This window comes from Pinus tabuliformis, chromosome 9 (genome assembly GCF_031772625.1).
Source record: "Pinus tabuliformis cultivar Carrire ecotype Pingquan chromosome 9, CPIR1, whole genome shotgun sequence".
Lineage (NCBI taxonomy): Eukaryota > Viridiplantae > Streptophyta > Pinopsida > Pinales > Pinaceae > Pinus > Pinus tabuliformis.
The window spans coordinates 341,880,689-341,905,243 of NC_142307.1; positions in this window are offsets into that span (position 1 = coordinate 341,880,689).

The following is a 24,555-nucleotide window of genomic DNA, read 5'->3' on the forward strand; positions in this document are numbered from 1 at the left end:
ACTATAACTTTTGTGTGGGTTTTCAAAAGGAAGGGTCTATAATGTTTGACCGCTTTAAATACAGCAAAGGCTTGTTTTTCTACTTCGGAGTAATTCAATTCAGCACCCTGAAGATTTGAACTAAAAAATGAAATGGGTGCTTCCAAATTGTGATCGTTGAGCTGCGTGAGTACTGCTGCATAAGACGAGGTGGAGGCGATAGTGTATAATGTAAAATGATTAGAAAAATGGGAGTATTTAAGGCTGGGGCATCGATTATTGATTGCTTGATTAAATCAAACGCTTCTTTTTCTGCTGATCCCCACTTAAAGACTGAATTTTTCTTGATCATAGTTTGAAGTGGCAAATAATTTGAGAAAAATCTGGAACAAATCTTTTAACAAAATTGATTTGGCCTAAAAATGACTGCATGGATTTCTTATTATGTGGGAAAGGGATTTCAGAGATTTCTTTGATCCGATCAGGATCAATATAAATGCCATCTTTAGACACAATAAAGCCTAAGAGCTTTCCTTGGTCAAGAGCAAAGAAAGATTTTTTAGGGTTAAGAGAAATACCATATCTTTTGCAGCGTTGAAAGATTTGATTTAGGTCATGCAAATGATTGGACCTCTCTTTAGAGAATACAGTAATATCGTCTAGATAGACGACTACTGTTCTATTAATCAACCCTTTAAAAGCTGTATCCATCGCTCTTTGGAATGTTGCTCCTGCATTAATAAGTCCGAAGGGCATTTTCTGATATGCATATGTTCCCCATTTTGTTCTGAATGTGGTTTTAAGCTGGTCATCAGGATGGACCAAAACTTGGTTATATCCTGAGAAACCGTCTAGAAAGGACATTAATTCAGAGCCTGCTACTGATTGGAGTATTTGCTCCATGGTAGGTAATGGGAAATTGTCTTTTAAGCTTGCTTTGTTCAAATTTCTGAAATCAATACAAATCCGAATGTCGCCATTTTTCTTTCTGACTGGCACCATATTGGAGACCCAGTTTGAGTGTCGGACTGGAAAAATAATCTTGGCTTTCAAGAGTTTGTTAAGTTCAGTCTTTATTTGACTCTCTAAACTTGGATGTATTTTTCTTAACTTCTGTTGAATTGGTTTCTGATCGGGAAGCACTGGAATGGTATGCTGGATAATGGATGTATCATATGTCTTCAAATCATCATATTTCCAAGCAAAAACCTGTTTATTTTTCCTTAACAGTTTAATGAATGCCTCTTTCTCTTCCAAGGAAAGTCCTAATCCTAAATTAATATTTTGAGGAGCTTGCTCAGTACCAAGATTTATCAACTCAAACCTTAGGGTAGAGCTTTGGAGCTTTGCATTAGTCACAGGTTTAAACCTGTCTTTAATATCATAAAGATCCTCCAGCTTTACCACAGGCTTAGGAATTGAATTTTCCTGAGGTGTTTCTCTCATTTGAAAGTCATGCTCATTTTCCTCAATAATTTGATTATCATAGGACTTTTCAGAAGTTAAGAATTGTAAAATATCCTCATCATGGTTGAATACTCTCCAATTAGTGACATTGTCAGGAATTGATGGCCTAAAAAGCAATTCTACTGAAAATCTATCTGGGCTGTAGTCTTCAGAAGGTAGGAGCTTGGAAGCTACATTGGCTAGCAGGTCGGCTGCCGAGTTTTGAGACCTAGGGATGGAGGAAATATTGAATGCCGAAAAGTGTGAGGTGAGTTCTTGTACTAGCGATTGATAATGTTTAAGATGATTTGAAAGACAATGAATTGTATTTCTCACCTGTTTGATAATAATTTCAGAATCGCCGAATACTTTTAAATATTGCACTTTAAGGCCGATTGCTTTATACAGTCCTTGGACTAAGGCTTCATATTCGGCTGTATTGTTAGTGCATTCAAATTCCAGCCTACAAGACAGCATTGTTTTTTCTCCTTGTGGGCTAACCAAAATACATCCTGCTCCTGAGCCCTCACTAGACTTGGACCCATCGAAATATAACGACCAAAATAAAGAAGTATTAACAATTGTATTTACAGTTTTCTCAGTATCATTGAAACATCTAGACCTATCTGTTTGTGAAAAATTCTCAATCTGAGATGTAAAATGGTTGACTGAGAAAGGGGATGACTGGGCAGTAAAGTTACCAAAGAATGACTCAGATGAATAATTCCCCAAAATGTTGTTATTAAATGCTACAGGTTGGTTTTCTTGCTCAAATTCAGTAACTGTATGGGTCATATGTTTTTCTCGATCAATCCTTATTTGATTTGGCTTACCCTTATAGGGAAGCCACATATGTGACCAATCAGTAGAAATATACCCATGTAGTTTTTCAGACCAATCCCTACTCAAGATTAAACCGTAAAATTCAGGTATATCGGCTATTAGGATATCAATCCTTTGTACTACTCTGGGATCAGCAGATAACCTGATAGTTACGGAATTAATCTCTCCCACAACCTGTACTTTGGTCCTGTCCAACTGTACAATATGAATAGCAGACTTCTGGGGTTCAATGTTCAGTTTGGAACAAACTGAAGCTGGCATTATGTTAGAAGATGCCCCTGAGTCAATCAAACAGTTGTGCAGGTTTCTGTTGTAGATCTCATAGGTTAGAAGGAAAGGTGGAGTATGAGAATTTGATCTATCTCCAATCAGAACTGAATCGGTAGCTTCAACCATACCGGGAGGAGGTTGGCCTGAATCATTAGCAGCTTTAGCACTGGGAAGAGGTGTAGAAGGAACAACATTCAATTCTTTGAGAAGCAATTTCTGCTGATGTTTTAATTTACTAAGTTCAAACATAGTAATGTTTGCTTTAGTTTTCTTCATGTCATCAACAATATTGTACTCCATTGAATCGGATACCACTAATGTTTTAGATGTTGAAGGAGTATTAGAAGTTGAAGGCTGGTTTTGGGGAACTGCTGCAGGTGATTTCTTTGCAGGTATTTTTTCTTTGGTTGTAGCAGCACCTGCACTCCTTTTCTTTGACGTTGCCTGAACAGGTTCGGAAGTACTTTTACTCCTAGTAGTGACCGGGAACGCTTCTTCTTCATTATCGGTATCGGAGTTGGGGAGTATAAAATCCCACATTCCATGACATTCTACTACTTCTTCTTCATCATCAGTTGGTGAGATTGTTTCCTCTTCCTCTTCTTCTTGCTCTGAATCTGCATTAGATATGACATTCGGTGGCTTTGATTCATTTTTCTTATAAGTCCTAAAGGGTCTTTTGGTTGAGGTTTCGGCTACCTGTTTCTTTATTTCAACCATTTCATTTGATAAAGTTTTTAGGACTTTTTGCAAACCCTCCATGTCATATGGGTCTTTTGGGGTTTTCTTTCTTGAGTCATCTTTAAAAGAGACTTTTTTGGCTTTTCTGTCTTCCAGAGCAGCTTTCTTTTCTAGAGCATTAATGCGTTTCTCCACAGCAAGTGCTTCTTTCATGTTTTCGGCTAAGGTAGGTTTCCCAGCCCTATCTACAAAAATGGCTATATTGGCAGGTAGGGCGGTTATATACCATTCGCTTCGAATTTGTTCACTTGGTTTGGAGGCCGTCGGGATTTTGTTCAGGAGTTTATTGAATCGAGCATTAAATTCCTTAATTGGTTCCCTATGCTCTATCCTAAGATTGGAGAGATCGTTTATTAGGGTAGCCAAAGACCTATCATCTCCATATTTGGTAAGAAACTGCTCTTGGCAAGTGTTCCAACTGGTAATGGAACCAGAGGGTAAAGAAAAATACCAGGATCCTGCTGATCCTTGCAAGGTGTAAGGGAAAAGTCTAACAACAACATCTTGTTCTGTTACTCCTTTCAAGTTGACTGCCAACATGAAATTATTAATGTGTTCCTCAGCCTGGGTCCCATCATCTGGGTTAAACTTGGGTAGCCATTTTTCAGGAGCATCTGGTAATGGATGCAATGGTGCAGGCATATTGACTGCACCAGGCCTGGTCCATGGATCTGCCATTGTAATAGCAGTAGTGGTTGATACTACTGTTGGAATTCCAGATGTCTGGGAAGGAAATAATGTTGAGGAGTGAGCAGGTTGGGATGTTAAAGCTCCTAATCCCTGATGAACAACAATATGTAATGGGGGAGTGGATGGTTGACTTTGCAGAGAGGAAGATGCAATGGAGGATGTGGATGAAAGCTCTTCACTGTCAGATCCTTCAGTATATTTCTTCGCCTTTTTCCTTTTGGGTAAAGGGAACTCAGTGGGTTCAATACCGAGCTTTTCGCTCTGAAGTCTGGTGAGAGGGTGAGGTAAATTGAACTGCGAAGTCGCACTGCTTTGTGATACCTCAGATTTCTGTGGTGAAATCGAGAAGCTCTGAAGTTTGTGGATAAGAGACTGGACTTCAGGGGATTCAAGACTTAATTGTTCTGGAGTATGATGGGTTTGAGCAGTGGTAGTTGATTCCTCTTCTTCTTGTTTGGATACTGGAGAACCAGCATGCAAATGGGAAGTTCGAGGGGATACGGAGGGAGAATTACTCTTAGAATGGCTTGCAGATTTGGGTTTGTGTGCCATTCACAGTTGAGGCCCTCCTTCTAGCGCCAAAAATGTTGATGCCTCGAAAATCGCTGCAACAACATTGGGGGATAACCACCCGGTCCGGACCTTAGTACAGCTCCTTTTCCGTTTGGAATGGTGGCTCCGACTGGGGATAATGGGACCAGTTTCCCAGCAATGGATAAACGGGATGAATGGATAATTGATTGACTAATCTAATGATGGGCGAATAACTAAATCTATCAACAAAAATATAAGAACTATGACTTATCCCGGGAACTTATTGAGCTTTGAAGTGTAGCGCTTGATGATCTGTGTCTATAGACAGGCATATAGATGACTCCATCTAACAGACATGGACATTATTTCATTCAGGATTACTGTGCTTAAATAGTTAAGCAAAGCGATTAAAGCAATATTACTACACTTATCATTTATATCATCAACACATACATGATTAAAAGAAAAGCACACCATAAACATCCAATAGTGGAAAGAATACAGAACTGCTGTTAAAGCACATATATATATTCGATAATAGCAAAGATAATCAAATAACAATTCATATGAAAGGAATGAATTCAGACATAGATAAAAGTACCATATGAGCTGCTAGACACTCCCAATATCAATCGCTACTTGTGATTCTTCCTTCAACGCAGAAACACTTTCAAACAAAGACAATAGTGCACAATTGCATAAAAAGCTTCCTTGTCAAATTTAGAATAACTGGTCCAGTTTCATAAAAGAATATGGCTGAAGCACAATAGTGCAACTTCAGTCTTTAAGTCAGGTACAAAACTTTACGACCCTTTCCAAAACAATGAAAGGGTCTATAAATACTTAATTAATCTAACTATCTAAAAACTGAAATCCTACTTAATTGGTATCAATAAATTTTGATCCTATTTTCTTCAGCAATCTGGCAGTCGGCGGCATGAATCATCAAGTAGGCTGCTTGCCTTTAAATCTGAGCTGACTTATCGCAAGCATCGGCTCCACTTCAGGTGGTTTGTTGAGGCGAGAGCTGAGCTGGGCGGCATAGGTGGCATCCTGAATATCGGGGATAATATACCCGATTGCATCCGTAAGGCACTTGAGGGCGGCTCTCTGTGTGTGCGGCTTTACCAAGAAGAACCAATAGGTGTCCCAGGTTAAACTGTTAATCCCAGCGATTAATCTCCCCTTTTCCTCTAGATCTGGATAACATGATTGCTCCAATGTTTTCATCGTTGTTAACTTTCCTGGTGTGCATTGGGAAATCATGTTTGATAAGTAGAGAGTGTTATTGACTAATTCAACTAAATTGCTTGAAGTTGATTTGCATCTTGAAACTGCCCTCTCTGCTTTCATTAACTGGGACTGCCATTCTGTGAAGAGTATATCTTTATGTGATTCTAAGATTTGGGTAAATTCGCCGCTTGTCCTTGATCAGAATCTTGCCAGTCGAGAAATGCAGCTATTGTTTCTTCAGCTTGATCCAATTCAGTCCTGGCCTTGTCTACTTGCTTACTTATGGATGCCGTTAATTCACATAGTGGCTCTGCCTGGGTGATTTGTTGACATAGAATCTTAATTTGGGATATTAATGCAGTATTTATTTGTAGTGCTTCTACTCTAAATTCAGCCACTTGTGGAACGCCCTTTGTTTTCTCGAGCTGTGATGATAATTGAGCAATTTGCTCATCTTTTGTTTTCACCATTTGCTCATTCGCTGCCTTCAATTGTGCCAATTCCTCTGATAATTCTTTCTGCTTCTGGATTGCGCTTTGGTCAATCCTTTGTTTTTCTGCCTGCAATTGTTGAGTTAGTTGACTGTTTAACTGCTGTTGCGTCAACAATTGCTGCTCTGCCTGCTCCGCTTTCTGCTTTGCTTCAGTTAGCTGTGCCTGTAACGAGAAAATCTCCTGATCCTTTGTTTTCAGTAAAAGGCTTACCTCCGATGCCTTATCTATTGTCGCTGCCGAATAAGCTCCAACATATTGTGACAGTTTTGTCAGGTCATCGGAGGGGTCAAATTCCTCCTTCCAAACCACATTTCCCGGGACTGTCTATTCTGGGAAAAGGGGAGGTTGATCAGTCCTTCTTCTTTTCCTTTGTCGTTTAACTACAACTTTATGCCTTGGGCTGTAGAAGACATCCAGGGGAGGAATCTCTTCTACTTGCAAAATGATTTGGTCGGAGGGGTCCTTTGGTATTATCTCTACCTCTTTAGAAATGGGTGGGCCGTTGGTTCCACTTAGAACCTGTGGTGAAGTGATTTCCTGTGTGTTTGTTGCCTTTGAAGTGTCAGAGTTCTTGGAACACTCCAGACCACTGATAATAGAATCAAATTGCTTCCATTCCTGGAGAAATTTAGGAACGATATGAGCATCCACGTTTACTTCAGTGGTGGTCTGTTTTTCTTTTTCAGTTTGGGTCTCCTCCCGCACTTTTTCCTTCTCTTTCTTCTGCTGATTCTCATGCTCTTTCTTCTAATTTTCCTCCTATGGCTTCTCTTGTTCTTTTGTTATAACTGGAGGTTCCTTTGACTATTGCCGTTCAGGCTCGCTTGACGATGTCGCTGGGGTTGTTGCTAATAGATCTAGAGGCAGAGTTTGCAACCTCTGTTCACTAAGTCTGTTAAATTCAGTCAACCCTTCATCATGACATTTCATTTTGGCCAATGTTTTAACCTACATTATTGACTCAGCCAAAGAGAACAGGTTGTCAAACATATCTTCTTTATGATCAAATTTTGACAATTTGGCCTGTTCTAGTGCATTATAGGCAACTTTGTTTGGATCAAATTGCCTATTTGGAAGAGTTGCTAGAGTTAATGATTTAATCTTTGTAGCTTCCTTTTTTGCATGCTTGAGATCATGCAAGGTATAGACACCACATCTCAAAGGAAAAGAGGGCCATCCCTGCTTCTTATTTTTCTTGAGAGTCTGTGTAACACTCTCAGCAATAATCTGGTAAGAGATTTCCCTTGCCAATAGTTTATCAGGTATGTATAAAGGGAGGACATGAGGTTCGACTTGGCTACCGAAAACTCTTATATAAGTAAACTTCTCCTCTCCAAACCATCTCCCTACTGCTGTTAAATGAATCCCAGCTTGGTAGGAAATCTTGGGAATGGGTTTATCAAAAATAGAATAATAAATAGGCAACATAAAGCCATTGCAGACTTGGTACAGATGGTGCTTGTAAGAGGATTTCCATAATTTCTGGTGGTAAATGTGAATAGGCATGGATTCTTGTGGCGTCCACCTCCAGCCGAGCACGGGAAATTTAGAATTAAAACACAAGGTATGTAAAATATAGGCACTGTAATAGAATGGGGGAATTATCCTTTCAGAGATGCGAGTCTTGTTCCTAAACTCAAGAACAGCTTTGGCTAGCTTATCTGAGAGAATAGTGGCCCAATCCATTATTATACTGTAGCATGCCGCTTCCATTAAAGGGACCATTTCTATAGTGAAATTAGAAGAATCATGCAATCCCCATAATCTACACATCATTATTCCGGCGTAGCAATAAGGAGAAGCCAAGGAATCGACCGAGTACTTACCGGAAGATTCATGTTTGTGCTTTGCCGGATTTTGTCTCCAATCTCGGATGGGTTCAGATTCAACTTTGTTCTTGTTTCGGAATTTTTCCAGGAATGCCTTATTGTATGTCTTCTTTGGCTCAGGAAAATGATACATTTGCCTTAGATCATCTGCTTTGAACGACCCGAAAATTCTCCCGTCTCTGGTGCTGAAGGTTCTATCCAGGATTGGGATTTCCTCAATTGCCCACCGCACTACATCTGTGTATGGGAGAATTTGTTCCCTAGCTGCTATCCGGTGAAGGAAGGAGTCAGCTAAGTCCTTAAGAGTACCATCAGATTTACGAGTTGAATCTGCAGTAGCTTCTACTGTTGTCACTTTGGGTTCTTCAACTTCGATCAAGTTGTAGGTGCTTTGCCAAGTAGCTCTGCCAAGACCAGAACATGTAGTATCCAAAATCAATCCTTTCTTTTTGTTTGAGGGATCAGCGACAGCTTGTCCTGCGGCTGGCGCAACAGAAGCGCCTGTGGTCTTCTTAGATTTCTTCCCCATTTTTCTTGAGCTTTCTCCTTTGGATGAATTCTGCACAGAAGCGAAAATAAACGTAACACAGAGAATTGGCAATGAAAACTTCAATGTGATGAGATATATTGACCGATGCGTGATAAGAGATTATCTTATAAAATGGGCACGGATACAATCCATGGGAAGATTTTAGGACTTACAATTACATTAAATGGCCGTTTAAAACCTTCCAATCCTTAAATGCCCATTATATCATTAATCGGCCGAATGATTCATTTAAGCGTGCTATAGATGTTTTGGCGGTTGAGCGCGAGTGAATCATTGTTGGACAGATCAAGCTTTTAATATGAATTGATCGTGATATCCCTTCATTTTAACGGCTTTTTTGAAATCTGCGCTTTATCGCAATCGGCCATCGGGGAAAGCTTAAACCTTTTATATTGACACCTTTTGAAAAGCCCGATTGCTGATAGCGATATCGCATCGCATCGGGAGTATTGGCGTTACATGCAACATGGATAGTATATCGTCGATTGCCAATAGCGATATCGCATCGCATTGGGGGAATGGTCTGGGGGCGCTTTTAAGAATGTGCATAGAGTATTGCCGATAGCCGATAGCGATATCGCATCGGCGGAAACCAATGTGCCACTTAGTTATGCTCCTTGTGTCATTGCGATATGCGATCTTGCGATCGCTTTATCGCAATGATAAAAGATTGATTTATTTGCATAAATGGGTTTTTTAAAAAGGTTTTTATAATGTTTTCATTTGGTTTTCGGACCCTTTTAAATAATACAATATTGATACCAATTAAAATCTAAAGGGACCCATTTCATAGGATAGTTAGGGAATAAAAATGATATGAAATGGGGGGTTGTTGTAGAGCACAACAGGGTCAAAAATATGAAGGCTAGGCTAAGGTAGTCTTTGAAAGGAAGAAAGGAGGATAGGCTTAGGTTACTGGCTGAGGCATCTTTGGCTCATCAAGACACTTAATTATGGTGTTTCTCACCAATTTTGGGCAAGTGTGGGAGATTTTTTATCACTTGTAAATTTTGGAATTTCACACACAAGATAAAACTGCCTGGCGCTGCAGTTTCAGCGAGTACTCATGAGAAATGGCTTTCATTTTTTGATTCAAAGCGATGAGGACATGCACCCTAGAGATTTTCAAAGTTTTTGGAGCAGAATTGGTCACCAAAAGGTAAAAAAACACCCTAAAAATGACCTTTCTGTACTTTTTAGACACACAGAAGCAAGTCTTGGAAGAATCAAGTTTTGAGGGGACAAATGAGCTTCAAATGCAGAAATTTAGGTGTTTTGGAAATTAGACTTAAATATCTTTCCAATGCGCTATCATGGGATCAATTTGGATGCCAGGAAGGCCTCAAAAAGGGACCTGAAGTGCATGGTGTGTTGGGCCAGTGGCGCTGCGGTAGGGAAGTTTTTGCTCAGGATGGCCATTTTTCTAGTTTTTTACTATGTTCATGGATTTTCTCTCATGGTGGATGATTTTCCTTGTAAATGATGATTGCATGTAACTATGATAGATAAATAGTAATAGAGGGTAGATTCATCGCTTTAGAAGTTAGTTTGAGCTCAAATGGATCAGTTTTTCACTTTTAGAGGCAAGTTGTTGAAGTGCCTATATTCCTCTTTCTTGTTCAGTATTAGTTAGATTAGCTCCTCATCTTAGAGATTCAACCCCTGAGGATGGGAGGAGGTTGAATTCATGTCTATATCTTCTTCTTCTTTCTCATTGTAAAGGGTTGGACTCAGTTGGATGCTCAAACCTTGATTGCACACCATTTATAGCAATTTGGTAAGAGACTAATAAGAATTGCAACCTTTTTTATGGGATCCATGTGGTATGGAGTTTAAGTATAGTTTATTCTTATGTCACCATATGTTAATGTGTTTTATGTATTCCTTTAATCATTTCATTGCTTATAGTTGAATGTTTTCAAGTTGATAGGTAGAATTCATTACATCAGTGCTCTGCCTTGGGAAACCATTCACCATTTCATGTTTTCTATAGTCTAGGAAGGATAAATGGTTTTCACATGCTCTTCTTAGCTTCTCACCAATCTAAAACATTCAACCCATCAATCCCTAGAGTGCTAATGCCTATGCCTACCTTGCCCCATTAAAACACCCTGCAATTCTGACCTAGTTCCCTAGACCTAAAATGTCTAGCTCCTCCTAATCCAGCAAACCCCTTCAAAATCCAATGAAAATTTTGTGCTACTATAGCTAACCTAAAATCCTTTTCCTGATCCAGTCATCTTGGCTAAGATCCTTATGGAGGGATCACTCTTCCGGCCTAATAGGGCTAGCTACTTGGCTAAGTGTGTTTTGTGGTTACCCTTGCATTTCCTTCCTTTAGCCTGAGGTTTAATCCAGGTGATAACAACTTCTTCAATTCTGCTTGAGTAGATGTTGTAACCAATTCTCCTCTTTTCTATGTTGTTTGTAGCTCCTTAGCTATTCGCACATTCTCAGCTATCAGAATGTGAACACTCAAGTTAATAGCTTCGGCATTTGGTCTAGTGGCATCGGCCAATGTTGCTAGATGTTTGCACACATCAGACACAATCACACATTCCACTAACTGCGTAGGAGATGTATGATCTTCTGGAGTTGACATTTGGAAAGATTTCATAACTCTATGTTGAGACTCGTCGAATGAGATGTTGTGCATCTCTCCTTCCAACTGATCTCCAAGGATCTTAGTGTCTCCTTGGTCCCTTAGGTCTTTATTTTCTTCTGCATGCGGTAAAGCTAGTTGGTAGACCTCTTGCTACTGAGGAATGAGGTTGATGTCTTTCTCCAACTCCTCTAGCTCCAAATCCATATCTATTTGTTCAAGTGCTCAATATAACTCTTGAGAGAAGTCATGCTCCTATGATGGTTCACCCTGTTTGCGTAATGCCAGTTGTTATGATGAGTCCACTACCTGTACAGGTGTTATTTCATCTGTTTGAACTAGTTGCGCCCCCTACTGTACCTATTTTTACTACTCTTCCTTCTCCTGTCTGCATAGCTCTTGTTCCTTCCAGAGTTTCTCCTTCAACTCATGCAACTCTTTCTCTATTTCCTCCATTCTCTATTTCTTTCTCTACCTTTGTACATTTCACTTGTCACATTGTTCCTTCTTTTCCTCTATGGCCATAGCTTCTTTCTCCACAAGTGGATTTGATCAAAACTTCTAGCTTTGCTCTTCCTCCATGCAATCGACAACTCACAACAGTCTCCACCGGTGCCCATGCCCACTTCAAGCTCGGGAACTCCCATCGAGCATAGATTACATCCAGGATGTAGGCGAACATCTCGATCTCTGCTTGTATACCTTTGGGTGGTTGTCGAGCCCTTGTTACTAGTTAGTACAACTGATGAGCCAGCATGCTGAACCAGTTGCATACTTTTCCTTCTCTGACCAGTTGGTCCAGTGCGATCACCCAACTATGTGGGAAAATTTCCATGCTTTCTTGGCCATACAATAGACATGAAAATATGACCAAGTATTGATATGCCTTCTGCAATATCTTCATCTTGTAGATCTGGTTAGGTGTCATCCTGAATTTGACTGGCTCCTTTACCCAGTTTTTCAAAATTTCTCTGGAGTTGGCATTGCTGCTGGGTAAGCTGAAGGGTTTCTCCATGATGATCACGGGCTCTAACATCTGATACATCTCACCATAATCCTATGCCTTGAAGGTATCAATACTCATCCCACTGATACTACTCAATATCAACGTCTTGGGATCAGTGTGAGAGACAATCAAATGTATTATGTCCGCGCACAGGAACACAGAGTATCTGCATGCAATCTAGTACAAGCCAGACTTGTGAATGTTCACATATACTTGGCAGTCTTTGAGGTCTTCCCAAAATGTGTCTGCAAATACATCATTGACCTCTAGCCATTTCAACTTGACTTCCTTGTCTACAATTAGCTTGGTGTCTTCATAGAATGGCAGACTTGTAGACACACGCTCAACTGTTGTTCCAGTTGCACTTCTGTCAGTGTCCTTTGATCTTGCTCTCTTGGAGGCCATATATCTTGTACGCTAAGAGACGGATGAACATAATCAAGATCTAGAGACAAAGCGAAATGCATGGCAAGAAATATGTCAGCCAAAACCAAAGCAAACTTGAGGAATGACATGCAACATATCTGGGGATTGACTTGCAAGGATTACACAATTTCTTCTTGGAGACTGGCTAACTCCCGGCAAGAGCTATGCAAAAGGAAGCCTAGGCTATCTGGGAGGCTGACTAATTGTTGGAGTTGCACAATGAGCAATCCAGGTTGGTTGACTCATTGGAAATGGTTGCAGGATCAGTGACTGCATTGCGTAATTTTCTGGGCCATCAACCACTGTCCCTTAGAATTATGCAAAGCATGCTTGAAGGATAGTCATCGATCATAAATGAACATTTCCTGAGGGGAAGATAGAGCCTTCCCTCTCATGATTGTGTAATGTTTTCTTGGTGAGGCAGAGTCTGGGCCAAGGCTGGCCAAACCCGCCAACAGGAAGATGAAAGAAAATGTGAAAGTGAATGCATGGAGATAATGAGTGTAAGCAGAAGTGAATGATCATGCCTGCAAATAGTGAATGAAATATTCAAAAAATGGAACATCATGCATGTGGGTGAGGCGAGTCGCTGAATCGATGACCATTCGTGCAAAATAGTTTCATGCATGTGGCAACAGTGAGATACTAGTGAAAACTGAAATGGTGCTAGTACGAGCTAGTATGCATGTACACAACAACAAGCATTCACAAAAATCAAGAAAAAATCACTCACACAAGCGAAAACACAAAAAGCAACATAAATGCTGCAAAATACAAGTTAATACCACTTACCCATGAATAGCTGAGCTGGATGTGTCAAAGAGTCCTGGATGTGCTATGGGATGTTAGAGCTCCAAGATTGATGTGAAGAAATGAGCTCTGAAGTGTCAAATAAATAAGTTTGAAGCTCATGATGCACATGCCACAAATCTAGGAAAAAGTGACACTTGGAGGAAAGATTCTAAAACGATCTTTGCATGTAACCTCCAGCTGCTAAAAATAGCTCCCTAAAATCTAGGGATGCTTTTTGCATGTTTCTTTTTTTATTCCAAGAAAAAGCAGGCCATGCATGCAAGTTAAGTTTTCTTGGTCCCATGTGGAACCGGTCAACTCAACTACACATGCAACAATATCCTCAGCTGGGTGGAAAAATGCACATTTCTTGAAGGGAGTTGGGCTAGCTGCCTAGGAGATATGTGCAATTTCTGGGTAAAGCAAGTGACTGCTACCCAGGATTGTGCAATTCCTAGTCTAAGCAACCTTTCTAGGAGGAGTTGCACAATTTTCTCAGTGAAGCTTGACTGGAAGATTTGTGCAACTCTGGAGCCGAGTAGGTTGCCAGAAAGAATTGCGAAATTTTTGGAGGGAAGATTGGTTTCCCTCTAGAATTGTGCAATGTATTGAGGGATTTTCTCAGCCTGCAACTGGAACAAGTTCAAAGGAACAACTTGTGATGGAAATGCAACAATATTTGATGAACAACCTGTCATTCTGCAATAAAATCACTGAAGCTTGTGTACTTGACAAAGCAAGACATGTTTTTCTGAAAGGTTGGTAGGGAGGCTCCAATACAAAGCTAAGGAAAAATTTTGGAGGATGGTTGTGGCCACTACAACACTTGCCGAAACACTTGTATAACTACAGCTCTCTGAATGGACATTGTTCATGAAACGCAAGGCTAACACCTCTAGAAGTATTATTTATTTCTCAGTTCGTCTTTCTTTCACACTAGCTTGATTTTAAGATGTAGCATCTGCCAATCTCTTGGTCGATAGACACACATTCCAAGCCAAGGCAACACAATTTTTTCTATTGGGGTTGAGGGGTATATTGGTGCACAAGCAATATATTCGTTAGAGTCTTAGTTTCATCTCTGGTGTTACTCCACTTCCAGCAGGCCTGGACAATACCTTGGCAGAGTCACATATGAACACAAGCATCGCTTCACTACCAGCGAGCTTGGTCAGTACCCCGACGGAGTTACTTCCATCACCTCTTTGCACAGGAAGCCTTTCTCTTCTTTCTCCTTATTAATTTTTCATTTTTTCATTTTTCACTTTTCATTTTTTCATAACTTTGAATAGCACTTATTCATTTTAGAGGCAGAAGAGGGATCCTGACTGATTGAGAGTAGAAGAGGTTGTTCCTTCAGAGAAGTAGTTTATTATATACCTCTGACATTCTTGTTAAGGTTTTCCCCCTCACCTTACTCTACCTGACTGAGCTGACAAGGATTAACCCAAAACAACTGACTAGAGTAGGTGACAATAGTTAGCACGCAAGCATTGTGTTTTCACCAAGGTTCACTTCAAACAATACGTATTTTCCATCGACGTATCATGCACTAAAACTGATAAGTTCTTCATAAAGAGGCTGGATGACAAATAACCAAGTAGTGATAGTTACAGAAAGCCTCTTGTACTTTACCCAGCTTTCTTCAAGAGTCATACATGGTTTCATGAAAAACTAACCTATGAACAAGTCAAGCAAACAAATAATAAAGAAAAGAAGAAGAAGAAGCAAATGTGAAAGAAAAGTAAGAAAACAGGAAAGCAAACAAAAAAGTGAAGCAAATAATAAAACAAGCATGCAAGCAAATGGACTGAAAGAAAAAACTACTCCTACTCCTAAGCTAATGGTGCATGGGTCTGATCATGTGAAGTGATATTTCCAATGTAGCCACTGGCGCATTGGTTGACCCATGTTGTTGAAGGCTTGGTTTGCGAGAAACCTGACTGTGTGAACCAGCGAAAAAGAAAGACATAACAATGCAGACAAACACAATTCATGTTTAAAAGTCTCCACATGACATAAGTGAATGCAAGTACATGAAAAGTAGTCTGTGGACTTATCATGGTGTTGTGCGACACTGCATGTAACTGTGAAGCATACACATACTCTTGACTATGACAACAAGCAAACAAAAGAAGCAAAGACAACTTGCACCATGCATGAGTGCTTGCAATGTAAGATTCTTCCAATGCATGAGCGATGGGATCATGCAGTTTGTGTGGAGGAAGCATGATCTGTGTGTGAGATTGATCTTCAATGCATACAAATGAGTGATGAGGAGCCTTAGGTGATTGACCTATTTCCTGTTCAGAAGTGAAACCAGTTTCAGTATAGTGAGGGCCTAACATAACCATCAACTCGGGCTGAAGTGCCTTGATAGTTTAGGGGGTTTTGACTTCATCGTCAGATAGATCATCATAAACCGTGGATTCGAAAAATCAACTTCAATAGAATCATGATCGTGATCAAATATGGGAGTAAATGGATCAAGATAACCACAATAAAAAAAATCAATTATTTCATGAGCATCCTCATGATCTGATGAATCAAATAGAGGGGTAGATGAGAAGTGAACAAATTCATCCTCTATGTTTTCAAAAAAGGAAGATGAAAGATCAGGTGGATTTTCAATTAATAACTCATCGTCTCTGTTTTCATATGATGGACTGACATTTGGTGTGTCCTACTAGTGATCAACAATGGGTGCATCCGTAGATGAAGATACACATGTGAAATCCTCGATGGCAGGTTCACCAAAGATGTCAAGAGAGAACAGACGAGGCTCGGACAGAAGGGAGTCATCCTTTGCCAAGTGTTGATGCTCAAGCTCCCAGTCATACTCTTCATGAATGATAGCACATGTTGGTTGTGAAACACGAACTCCATCGATGGCTAGTTCCTCTTTCACAACAAGTGTAGAGTCTGGAATGGAAGAACATAAGACAATATCATCTGGAGGAACAACCAAGTACGAAGACAGAGGTTGTGGTACGAAATGCATATGACAACTTGATGGAATTATAGCCAAATATATGCAAAAATTAAGCAAAGTGATGTTGGGAGGATGTGACAGCTGAATAGATGTGTGAGCATGATCCCCCACGTCACTTTGCAATGGTGGAGCTGTTTGATGAGGGGACGGTGGGAAGTCGATTGTCACAGTGACTGTGTCCATCTGTGATTGCGTAACTCCATCACTAAAGAATGCTAAGCAAGGCTTGAGTTCAAACTTCTTCTTGGGATGAGCAGATTTTTTAAGGAAATACTCGAATTGGTCCCAAAGATAGAAAAATTTCATCTGGCTCTTCATAGATTGAAACTGGAAATCAGGGAAGCATAACCAAAAATCCATAGGTGATTCATGCAGAGACTTTTGTTGTTGTAATAGTTTTTGGTCAAGATGTCTTGGATCAAAATGATAGAAAGTGTATTCAATGTGATCACAGAAGTTCTCAAGTGAGTGCACACTATCAAGTGGTAGGCTACAAAACCACCGATATGGAGATTCATGAAGTGTGTATGCAGGCAACAGACTGGCTTATTTCTCAGAACATCCATCTTAGTCATGAATCATGGAAAGGAGGTCATGTAAGAACTCAGGCCAGGCCACTTCGCCTTCACCATCATACGTGTATGTGGATAAGAGATTGAAAAACCCCCTCATGAGGGTCACATATTCGGCATGGGAAAAACATCATGGATGGGGGAGAGTGAAAGAGTCCATGATAGATATGAAAAAGTTCAAAATAGGATGAGAGGACACGGCTTGTCAGCTGGCCCTCCTTCTAGTGCAAAAAATGTTGACGATGCTAGACCTACCAACATGCCAGGGGATCTCCCCAGTAAGAAGTTCCAATTACACCTCAGACAATTTGGTGTAGAAGTCCTAGTAGTGGGTTGTACGGTAATGACTTGATTGCGGTTTTGCATAGAGGAAAGTAATATGTCCCTATTCGTAGTAAGGGTGTGACAACTAAAATGAGTCAAGGAACTTGCATGAGAGGTTATAACACACGGAGGGTGAAGTGCGTGCGCCCCTTGGAAACCTGTAATAGTATTTGGCTTGGAAGGGAACACATGAGTGAAGATGGATCACCAGCTAGAAAGAAAGTTAGTGAGCAATACAACGTGATGGTTAAAACAAAAAAATTTCTGCAATAAGATTCATACAATTGCATACAAAATAGTTCATAGACAAATGCGTAAGTTAAATAACATACATTGCTACAATAACTAGAATAGTCCAACTATAATAACAACATATGTATAAAAACATGATGGCTTTGTTATATTATGAAGTGTAAATTCCAGTCATACAATACGTCCATGTCCAACCACCAGTTCCGATAGCAGAACGTTATAGCCACAACTTCCTACTCCTGCAAAGAGATATACTAGCTCTGCACAGTGGAGAAGCCAAGGTGCGTTACAATATTGTCCAAGATTTCTCTAAGATAGTCCTATCAAAGCTTGGCTGACCAAAAGAATTTACAATTAGTTATGAGGGACTATTTATAGCAAAGGGTGGGGTGGCCCTTGACATTCCCCTTTTTGACAGTTCATCTACCCTCGTGACTCTTCATCTACTCTATGACTGTAACATCCAACTATCGACACTTGAACCTACACTTGACAAGATGTTACGTTACAATGTAACATGTACCCATGTGAGACAAAATGGCTCGAGCAAGCCATGCAAGACATCACTATGACTTGGAAAACCATGGGAAGTCTAACTCTTCAATATCCTCGAGATGATCAATAGTAGCAAACTGTTGCCAAGATCGATAGTCTGCGATGGTGGTGTGTAGTCTAAGGTGACATATTTCTTGAACCTGACTGTTGCCTCCATAACATATGGGAACACTACTCGAGCTTCTTTATCCGAATAATTTGATAGCATGCACATCATTATCTTTAGCATTGCTAGACCAACAACTTACTTGTGCATGGTGTATGCACTAATCAACAAGTCTGGGCTGGTGGTTATGCACATCAACTCGTCAAAGTACAAGTCAAGCTCTAGTCAGATCTATGCCTTTATCTTTGCCTAGGTGAGAGTCCCAATAGATGGGATCACATGTGCGCGCACCACAACATCCATACTCTTGAATACATGTGCATGGGAAGCCTGTAGACTAGTGATGAGCTGGGGGAGCTCTTCATAGTTCTGGACCTAACTTCGGATGCATGACTTATCTCGACCGCTCTGGGCTTCATCATCTTAGGCAAGTGAAGTGGGGCTCCGTTGTATCTCATGGTCCATGTTTGCATGTAATTAACAACAACATGCATGTCCGACAATATACATGATCTTCTAGCACATCGTTGTTGCCATCCCCTGAGATGGACGACTGCCTTATGCATGATACCAAACTTAGAATACAACACCTGCATTATTGTGTTAAGGGACAATACTTCATCCAGTATTGCCTTCTTCAATTCTGATCAGGCAGATGTTGTAACCAATTCTCCTCCTTGCTTAGCTGTCTGTAGCTCCTTAGCCATTCACTCGTTCTCAACTATCAGAAAGTGAACACTCGAGCTAGTGGCTTCGACATATTCTCTGGTGGCATTGGCCAATGCTGCTGGATATTTTTGCATGTCAGACACGATCACTCGTTCCTCAAACTGCACAAGAGATGTATGATCTTCCGGAGTTGACACTCTGTGAGATTGCACAACTCTATGTTGAGACTCGTTGAATGAGATGTTGTGCATCTCTCCTTCTAGCTGATCTCCAAGGATCTCATTGTCTCCTTGGTCGCTTGGGACTTGCTCGTCTTCTGGATGTGGTGAAGCTGGTGGGTCAACCTCTTGGTGGTGAGGCATGATGTTGATTTCTTGCTCTAACTCCTACCACTCCATATTCATATCCATTTGTTCAAGTTCTCACTCTAACCCCTGAGTGAATTGTTGCTCATGTGATGGTTCACCCTGTTTGCCTAATGCCAGCTGTTCTGATGATTTCACTACCTGTACGAGCATTGTTTCATCTATATGAACAAGTTGCACCCCCTGTTGTACTTGTTCATGTTGCACTTCTTTCTCCTATCTGCACAACTCCTGTTACTTCTAGAGTCTCTCCTTCAACTCATGCAACTCCTCTGTTTCCTCCATTCTTTGTTTCTCTCTCTGCCTTTCCCCGTTTCTCTTATCGCACTGTTGCCTCTTTGCCTCTATAGCCATAACTTCTTTCTCCACAAGTAGATCTTCTTGTAACTTGCAACCTTTCTCATCCTCCATGTGTTCGACAATCTTCCTCTTGTCCTTGTCACACAGTATCTTTGTATCTTCATCTTGTAGATCTGGTTGGGTGTCATCATGAATTTAGCTGTCTCCTTTACCTAGTTTTTCAAAATGTCTCTAGAGTTGGGATTGCTGTTGGGTAAATTGAAAGGTATCTCCATGATGATCACGAGCTTTGACATCTGATACATCTCATCATAATCTTGTGCCCTGAAGGTAGAAATCCTCATCCTGCTAACTGCTCAATGTCATCCTCTCCAGATCAGTGTGCGAGATGATCCAATGTATCATGTCTTCACACGGGAACACAAAGATCTGCATGCAATCTAGTACAAGCTAGAATTGTGAATGTTCACATATACTTGGCGGTATTTGAGTTATTCCCCAAATGTGCCTCCAAATTCATCATTGACCTCTCTCCATTTCGGCTTGATGTCCTTGTCTACAATCAACTTGGTGTCTTCAATCTATAGACTTGTACACTCACTCAACTCCTGCTCCAGTTGCACTTTTGTGAGTGTCCTTTGATCCTACTCTCTTGGAGGCCATTGATCCTGTACCACTAAGAGGCAGATGAACACCTACAAGATCTAGAGACAAAGCGACATGCATGGCAAGAAATCTGTCAGTGAAAACCAAAGAAAACTTAAGGAATGACATGCAACATACCCGGGGATTGACTGGAAAGGATTGCGTAATTTATTCTGGGAGGTTGGCTAACTGGCTACCAGAACTATACAAAAGGAAGTTTGGGGTGTTTGGGAGGCTGACTGACTACTAGAATTTTGCAATGCACAATCTAGGCTAGCTGAATTGTTGCTTGAATTGCATAATTCACAATTTCAGCTAGCAATGGTTGTAGGCTCAGTGACTGCATTGTGCAATTTTCTAGGCTAGCAGCCACTATCCCTCAGAATTGTGCAAAGCAAGCCTGGAGGATAGTCACTAGGAAGAAATGTGTATTTCCTGAGGGGAACACAGAGCCTTCCCTCTCAATATTGTGCAATTCTACCTTAGAGAGGCAGAGTTTGGGCTAACGCTGACCAGACCCACCGACGGGCAGTTGAAAGCAAATGTGAAAGTGAATGCATGGCAATACTGAATGTAAGAAGGAGTGAATGATTGTGCATGAAAACAATGAATGAAACATTTAGAAAATAGAACAACATGCATGTGGGTGAAGCGAGTTGCCGAATTAGTGACCGTTCATGCAAAATAGTTTCATGCATGTGACAACAATGAGATGCTAATGGAAACTGAAATAGTTCTAGTAAAAGCTAGTATGCATATAAACGATAACAAGCATTCGCAGAAATCAAGCAAACAACACTGACACAAGTGAAAACACAAAAGGCTACAAAAATGCTACAAAAGACAAGTTAAGATCACTTACCCATGAATAACTAAGATGGATGTGTCAAAGATTTTTGGATATGTTATGGGATGTCATAGCTCGAAGATCGATGTGAAGAAATAGGCTCTGAAGCGTCGAATAAATAAGTTTGAAGCTCATGACACACATTCCAAAAATCTAGGAAAATGTGACTCTTGGAGGAAAGATTCTAAGGCTATCTTTGCATGTAACCTCCAACTACTAAAAATAGCTCCCTAAAATGTAGGGATGATTTTTGGATGTTTCTTTTTCTATTCCAAGAAAAAGTAGGCCATGCATGAAAGTTATGTTTTCTTGGTCGCGGGTGGAACCGGTCAACTCAACTGTTTTTGGGCATGGAATCCCCCCAAGGAATGTTTTTGAGCTTAAAGCCCAAGTTTTGACTGAATCTTGTTGTAAAGCTCCACGAATTGCAGGCATGGGGTGCGAAAATTTGATAGAGTCACAGGGTTATCCACCCTAGTTTTGTAATGTAATGTCGACTAGATAGACCTACCCATGGTTTGATGATCACGAGATTGTATAAATAGAGTGAGGCTCTAAGTGTAAAAGAAGAGAAACTAAGGAATAAGGAAGGAAGCATGAGAAGTTTGAGTGATTGAGTCGTAGTGTGAAGTGTGTCTTTGGGTCGTAGAGTAGGAGAAGGCTCTACAGCTGAGTGCACAGAGGCCTAGTATTCCGCAGCTGAGTGCATGGACCTCTGCAGCTGAGTGCACAGGGCGAGTTGAGTCTGTAACTGGGGAAAGAATCAATAAAGATAATTTTTTCTATAATTCGGTGTATCTGTTCTTAGTTTAATGGATGATTGACGTAATTTGCAATTATATTGTTTATTTACTGCGTGCACCTGTATGAATGTTTTATGTGGTTAAGTATAACTTAAAGCACTCAAGTAGGCCAAGATAATTAAACAACAATGGAATATAATAAAGGTCTTTGGTAATAACACAGAGCACAACACTGAGTACCGAAGTAGGGTTGCACGAAGGTAGTATATTAGGCCATAAGGAAGAGGAAAGTGCGTGAAGAAACCTGCATGGAGGGACAAACCACAAACCGGTCGAACTCATCAGACAACTCTAGGGTGCAGAAACTTGGTTCTAGCACCCTCCCATACTACTTTGGGTGAGACCTCAGTCCGCGCACTATTACCGAAAGGGCCAGTAGTACCAGGATTTGTTTGGCTAATTAAATCCAAACCTGGGTTAGGCCCCAACAAGCCAACAAATGGTTGTGTTGTTGGGACCAGTATCTGCAATAGAGATTTCTGATGTCATATCACTAGAATCTGACAAAGAAATAATTAAAGAGTGGTTGGACAGGAAGATTCACGAGTTCGCGGCACATGAAAACAGGAATCCATGATTGCTAAAGGAAGAGTGGTTAGATTTCTACTTATATACAGAAATTCACGAAATTTTCTTTGTATCCTTCTCCACTGAGTTGTACGAGTGGATCGCAAGGCTAGCAGATAGCCAAGGAAGGCATAAACTCGACAAACCTATTGTGTGGACTCCGAAATTAGTGCACAGACTGGAAGCATTAGAAGATAAGATCGCGCACACTGTCGATCATTGGCTCAATTAGATCATTGGAGGGTTCATCACCAAATTCATGGTAGATACTTCGGTTAGCTATAGTGAGGCATAATGATGCTTCCTCAAGGTACTATGAGGTAAGTACGTTAAATCTTTGAACACTTGGATTAAAATGCTACTGTGTGAAAAGCGTGTTATGCAAATAAATTGATGTTTGGGGCTATGCGGAGTGGGAGGATCTACAGAAATGAAGGTAGCACAAAACTAGAAACTAGCCCCTTGATATCACCTCTGTGAGGGGGTGAATAAGAGTTTGCGAAGGTTTCACCAAGAAGTGCAATCAATATGATAAAGCAAAGAGTTGCGCGCATACCACCCCAACCTACACCACCACCAATTTCACCATCTTCACCCTCGACTTCACCCATACCACCTCCACCACCACCGCGAAGCAGTATGGCCAGTGCGATAAAGCTACCAGTGTTCAAGGTAGTAGGGAATGAAGATCTAGACCAATTTTGGTTTGTGGTAAAAGTGGTATGGGAAGCACAGGGTGTCACGGATGACAATATGAAGAAGGCAACGTTGGTCAGCGCTCTACAGGATCGCGCATTGACTTGGTACATTAAGCATTCAAATGACAATCTGAATGCGGGGATAGCAGATATCCAAAATGCGCTAAACAAAGAATTTAGCAAGATGAAATCAGAGGCATAGTTGATCATTGGATTCAAGGAAATCACAATTCTACCAAGAGAAACATCGTGCGAGTTGGATCAAAGACTAAAGTGCACAATTCGTGAAGTGAACATGACCTTAATAGATGGGCAACACCATGAATGGTTTGTAGCCTCATTAACACTGCATCTACGGAACGTGATGTTGCAAAAAAGGATAACCACTCAAGTTGAAGATTTGGAGGTCGCGATGAGATTTCATGAGACTCTGATAGAAGATCCTAACCTAGGAGTCTAGCAGATTCACGCACAGTTAAAGAACTTGCGCCTTGAGATGCAGAGTTTGAAACAAGACATGATGGCTCATCCAGAACTGCACGAAGGGGTATGGTTTATAAAGTGGAAGGGCTAGGGGCACGACAAGGACCACTGCCCGGTGTTCGTGAATTACCTTGCGGGAGGAGGACCAATGCTATTAAGACCGGAGGCACAAGTAGGACCAAGCACGGAACCTGCATTGTGGTGTGCAATTTTTCAGATAGGAGGGAAGCATGCTACAGATAACTGCCATCTATTACAGAAGTATACATAGAATTCCCAACAGTTGTTCTATAATTTCTGCAGATCAGTGGGACATGACAAGCGCAACTGTAGTAGTTATGAATTGATGATGGATTAGACTCCTACCTACAGAGTTCAGGCTAAAACATAGCCCCTCGATCAAAATGCAAGAATGGTGCGCAGTGGATTTCAGGGGCACGAACGAGGTCGAGGTGGAATGGGATTAGGAAGATGTCAAGGACAGTTGATATGTTACAATTGCGGAGGACCGGGGCATTATGCTCGAGATTGTACAAATCCAATGGGACCATCATGATTCTATTGTGCGCAGTTTTATCATAAGACGAAGGACTATCCCACACTGATAACAAGGTTGCATGATAAAGGAGCACTCCAACCTCCCCCAATTCAGAACCTATAAATGATGAGGTCCGAGCCATGCGAGGAAGACCCTAATGTAAATATCATGCTCCGAAGTGGTATCATAATAGGGGATGACAAAGGGAAGCAGCACAAAGAGAGTACCCGGGTTCGCAAGGCTCCAATCAAGGAACCAGAATTTGATTTGGAGCATGCTAAGGAGACATTCATGCAAGCTAAGAGGAGCTTCATAGATGCCTCCACTTCAGGAAGTAAAGATAGACTAGAGCCGGAAATGGACCCATCAATGCTCACTACATTCCTAGAGACATGCATGAAGTT